A 6,195-nucleotide genomic window follows, 5' to 3' on the forward strand; every position below is an offset into this window, starting at 1 on the left:
AACTTCCTTTCACACAAACTCCACTATTCATTGTCTTTTTAAAATGACCATAACGTTCAGTATGAAATTTAAAACCATTCACATAATACCCATTATAACATTTCACTGAAGTTGAAGGGCCCATAGCAAGTCCAAAGAGTTGATTTTCAATTCCGTTAGATTGGTATTCCACCTAGCATAATAGTTAACTCCATAAGAAATAGTGATTTAAAAGAGATTAGTAATATTTTTAAAGTAACTAATTGACATAAAATATAAATTAATTTTATTAAAATACTTACATTATTTTTTAACCAATTTGGAAAGATCTCTTCACATAATTTTTCAATTTCAACATCACTTGCATGTGGTTGTTGTGACTTTAGCTCTTGATGACATTGCCTAAAATTTTAAAATGTTAAAGTTAATAATAAATTATTATAAATTAAGTACAAAATAATATTTCATACTTACTCTAAATAAGGCTTCAGTTCTTGACAATTGAATCACACATAGTTATACACAACTTGCATTTCAGCATGTGACAACTGTCTTCTATAAAATCTTTTGAATAATTTTTTCCCTGGATAGGAAAAAATAGAGAGACGTCCATCTAGACTTTTAATTCCACCACCATCATTCCGTGGAACTCGATTCCAAATTGTTTGCATGTCATCATCAAAATAATGAGATGTAAAATTGGTAATTTCATCAATCAAGTATGCTTCACATATGGAACCCTCAACTTCAGCTTTATTAGTCAGTTTCTTCTTCAAATAAAACACATAGCTATATCATTTATGCCAATTAGTTTATTTTTTAAAATAAAAAGGGAATAAAATTAACATAGTTTGAAAACATACCGTTCAAATGGATACATCCATTGATATTGAACGGTCCACCAACTTTTGCCTCGTAAGGTAAATATATCGTCACGTGTTCCATGGAGTCAAAGAAGGATGGAGGAAAAATCCTTTCAAGTTTGCAAATTATTTCAATTATATTCATCTGCATTAACTCCATGTGTTGGGCATTTAAATTTGTTGAACAAATATCTCAAAAAAAATACGGATAGTTCAATTAATGCCTCTCACAGTGGCCTGGGTAAGTAAGGTCGGAAAGCGGTTGGAAGAAGTCTTTGAATGAAGACAAGATAATCATGACTCTTCATCCCCGAAACCTTACATTGTGCCTCTTTCACACATCGTGAAATGCTTGAAGCATAACCATCAGGAAATGATAATTCCTTCATCCATGACAAAACTTCTTGTTGTTGTTTCTTGTGTAGACAATAAGTGCCTTTAGGTTTGTAAACCCGACCACTCGTATCTTGTTGCAAATGTAAATTTGGCTTTTTACAATACAATTGAATATCCAACCTAGCCTTTAAATTGTACTTGCTTCTATTAGGACAATCCATCACTGTATAAAAAATATTGTCAAAAACATTTTTCTTAATATGCTAGACATTAAGATTATGATGAATCAAATTTGTATGCCAATATGGAAACTCCCAGAAAATACTCTTCTTCACTCAATTGTGTTTAACACCACAGTAAGGAATTTTATCATTATATGATAAACCTCCATTACGTCCCTCAGTATACTTGGACACTTCGTTTAACATTTCCAAACCAGATCGACGAGGTAAAGGAGGGAGCCTTTCAATTACTCATTTCAAAAACTTATCAAATTAACATCTATATGGGTGGTTCATGGGTAGGAATCGTCGATGACAATAATAAAATGTAGTTTTCCCTCCATTTTTTAATCTAAAAGCCTTGCTACGCTCCATACAATAAGGACAAGACAGATTTCCATGAGTACTCCACCCCAATAACATGCCATATGCTGGAAAGTCACTGATGGTCCACATCAAAGCTGCCCTTAATTGGAAATTTTCCTTTCTGTATTCATCATATGTTTCAACACCAACAAACCATAAATTCCTTAACTCATCAATCAAAGGTCTTAGGAAAACATCAAGCTTTTTCCCTGAATTCTTTGGCCTAGGAATTATCATTATCAAAAACATGAATGGTCTAGTCATGCTCTTCCATGAAGGCAAATTATAAACAGTCACAATTACTGGCCAACAAGAATATGTATTTGAAGACATGTCAAATGGACAAAATCCATCAGTGCATAACCCTAACCGAATATTTCTCGGATCTGATGCGAAGCTTAAGTGGACACGATTAAACTCCTTTCATGCCTCCCCATCAGATAGGTGCACCATAACCCCATTATCTAACTTATGAAAATGATGCCATGTCATATCTTTGGCATGATATGGAGACATGAACAGTCTCTGAAGCCTTGGTGTCAAGGGAAAGTATCGGAGTTGCTTCTCTGCCTTATTGGAACCTTTACTAGTTGGAATTCTAGGTTTGTATTGTGAACTTCCACAAAAATCACAATTTATTTTCATTGCATCTACCCCATAGTATAGCATACAGTAATTAGGACACACATTATATTTATCATAACTAAGTCCAAGTGGCCGCATAAATTTCTTGGCATCATAAAAATTGGATACCAAATTTTCATCATTAGGCATGCAACTTTTTGTAAAATCAATAAACTTGTTGAAGGCAGTCTGAGTCAAATTTAAAGTTGACTTTATATTAAACAATTGTACACAAGCAGATAATTTGGATTGCTTGGTACACCCATCCCACAAAGGCTCCTCCACAGTTTTCAAAAGCTTAAAAAAATTAGTTGCCTCTAGATTTGGAAGTTCCTCTGCTACCACAGGACTAGACACATTATCATTAGATTATGCATCACCAACCCCCATTGCATCCATAACCAAATTCCTATATGGATTTTCTAGACAAACATCATTCACAACATGAATAATTCCAACCGATGAAGGTCCAGCCAATATTGGTTCTGCGACATAAGGCTCTGCATGTACAGTCCAATTTTCATAACAAAGCAAAAAACCTTTTGTCAATAGATGCTTACAAACATCATCTTCCTTTAAAAACTTTTGATTTTTACACCTCACACAAGGACATCTAATTTTTTCCCCGGATATATTTTTATCAATTGAAAATGCAAAATTGATAAATCTTCTAACACTTGTAATGTATTCAGGACGAAGGCGACCATCCATAAGACGATGATACATCCATGATCGATCATCCATGTTAGTCTAATTAACATGATAACACTAATAAGCATTTTTAGAAATAAACATACTTCTTTAACTACTAGTACTTAAACAATCATTTAAAATAAAATATGTACCACATAAACAAACTTTAATTATTTGTCCAGCTCACACATATATATAGCCAAGAAATTAGTACTTTTACAGTTCATGGGTCATGTTCTTAAGATTTATTAGGCTGCTATTTAAGGTCACTGTTGTTCCAGTTGGCAAATTTATTTAATAACCTTAAAACTCTACAACAATTCTAACATACATCCTTTGATTTATGTGATAGGCCTGCATTTAAAATGAACATTTACCATAAATTAAAGGTATCTTATGTTATTAGACTTGTTATTATAAAACATGCTCTAGTTAAGGAGTTATTGATACTTCAAGTGCAAAATAATGATATAAAACCTTGATAAAAATGCACTTTTAATTTATAATCAACGTGCCTGTAGAAGTCCTTTTTAATTAAGCAAGCAAGCAACCTGGAACAATAAACAATGCTCTCAAAATGCAAAGATTACTTTTTCATAGGAGTCATGACATTGAGAACAAACTACTCATTATTATTCATGCTGATAAAATGAGTGTTCAAAAAGAGACAAGTTTTTCTCAAACAAAACCTTGAGCTTTTTCTCGAGACCTTCACTTTGGAAACCCATAAGAAATAGAAGGTCACCTCATGACATACTTTCACCAAAGACAATATCGCCAAACACAAGAGCAAATAATTTCTTTTTTAAGAAAAAACCGAGTTGCAAGATTTCAAAAGCAAATGCTTTTAAACTTACATCAAAATAATTTTTGTTTTCAAAATGCAAGATCAAGATTTCAAGATTCATTCTAGACAAATGTTCCTTCACCAAACTGAAAATGAGAGAAATGAGAGAATGGTCACTTAAAAACCATTATTAGGCAGGCCGGCCACGAGAATTAGGCCACCTGAAAATTCTCTGTATTTTTCCACCTCTTTTTGAGTGCGCCTTCGAGCCCTCATTTTCTTTTGAGTGCATCTTTAAGCCCTCGACCATTTAAGGTAGTGTGTTTCCTAAACCCTACCTCCTTCAGGTGCGTCTTTGAGCCCTCGATCATCCAAGGTAGTGTGTTTCTTAACCCTACCTCTTTTTAGTACACCTTAGAGCCCTCATTTCTCTTCGGGTGCGCCTTTAAGCCCTTAACCATTTAAGGTAGTGCATTTCCTAACCCTACCTTCTTTTGAGTGCACCTTCGAGCCCTCATCTCTTTTTTTAGTGTGCCTTCAAGCCCTCGATCATTTAAGGTAGTGCGTTTCTTAACCCTATCTCCTTTTATGTGTGCCTTTGAGCCCTCATCTCATTTTCGAGTGCGCCTTCGAGCCCTCGACCATTTAAGGCAGTGTGTTTCCTAACCCTACCTCCTTTTGAGTGTGACTTTGAGCCTTCATCTCTTTTTTTAGTGCGTCTTCGAGCCCTCATCTCCTTTCAAGTGCGCCTTCAAACCCTTGACCATCTAAGGTAGTGCGTTTCCTAACTCTACCTCCTTTCAAACATGCCTTCAAGCCCTCAACCATCCTAGGTAGTGCATTTCCTAATCGTACCACCCTATCGAGTGCACCTCCGAGCTCTCACCTCCTTTCGAGTGTGTCTTTGAGCCCTTAAGCATTCAAGGTAGTGCGTTTCCCAACCCTACCTCTTTTCAAGTGTGCCTTCGAGGCCTCACCTCCTTTTCAAGTGCGCCTTTGAGCCCTATCATGTCGTCCCTTAAAGACATTTCGTTTTCCACTTGGGTAGGTCACCCATTACAATGAGACCCTTGTTTGTATTTTTTTTTCATTTTAGAAGGTCACCCATTACAATGAGACTCTTTCTTTGTATTCTTCCACTTGGGTAAGTCACCCATTACAATAAAACCACTTCTAAAAAAAATCAATCAAAAGAAAAGAGGAGTTTTCACGCTTATTTTTCTTTACAAAACTTACTATGGAAAGTCAAAAGAAAATGAATTTTCCAATGCCTTTGCACCGTAAGCATTGTAAAGAGAGGACAATTGTTGTAACCCAATTTTGACCCATTAATTTTTAATTTAATTTTACAGGGTTTAAAATGTAAAATTAAAAGATCAAAGATTATTTCGATGAAAAGTATGATTTGTCAGCTTACGTGAAAACAAGGGACTACAATGTGCTTTTGTCATTCTATTCTTATCTTTAAGATAATCCCTATCTTCAATATAATGTCTGTCTTCAAGATAATGATAAGTATCCGCTTTCAAATTTGATTCTTAATCAAATTCAAACTTAAAAAAAGAAAATGAGTTTGATTGAAACTTTGTTTCTACACGCAATGAGACTCTTGCACTATAAATATAGATCTCAATGTATGTAAAAAGGGGAGGGGAGAAGGAGGCACAAGAAACCCCGAGGAGATTACAAAAAGAAAGGAAAGATAAAAAAAAAAACCTGGAAGAGCCTAAGGTTGCCCCCTGTAAGAAATAAAAAGCTCTTTCCTCACAGCCGGTAACCCTTTCCCTGTCATGTTCTTCCCCAAAGTCACGAGAGGAAGCAAGAAACTAAACAAAAAAAACTGTCAAAAAGCAGCCCATTGTCGTAGTACCATGTACCTCCTACAGCTCCAGCAGTAGTGCAGCAGCAACCATGCGTCTCCTCCCTTGCATCAATTGCCCATCCTACACTGGCGGCATCTCTAGCAAACCATCCTCTCTGCATAGCACCCTCCCTGCCCCTCACAGCTAGCTCTCTATGCATGAGAAATATGGCAACAAAGTTAATTCACGTTGACAAATGCAGGACTCCATCCTCAGCCATTAATAGTGTTGCCTCCAATTGAGATCTCCATCCTCAACATTGTTTGCAACTAAGATTAGTAACAATAGCAGCAGCAGAGGGAACACTTCTTTCCTTTCCTCCTCGCCTAAAGCAACAGCCACCGGCGTCAGCTATACCCCTACACTTCCAACAACAGCCTTCTCTTCTCAGTGGTGGCAGCACAAACTTTAGTGACCTGAGCGGTAGCCACCGTGAGCAACAACAATTGTTTCTCCTTAATCAT

The 6,195-nt window shown here is 35.9% G+C and overlaps 1 pseudogene; it reads right to left on the minus strand.

Annotated features, from left to right (window-relative positions):
* Positions 1-1,672: 1,672 nt before the first annotated feature.
* Positions 1,673-6,195, minus strand: LOC140955881 (uncharacterized; annotated as a pseudogene).

This window comes from Populus alba, chromosome 8 (assembly GCF_005239225.2).
Source record: "Populus alba chromosome 8, ASM523922v2, whole genome shotgun sequence".
Classification (NCBI taxonomy): Eukaryota; Viridiplantae; Streptophyta; class Magnoliopsida; order Malpighiales; family Salicaceae; genus Populus; species Populus alba.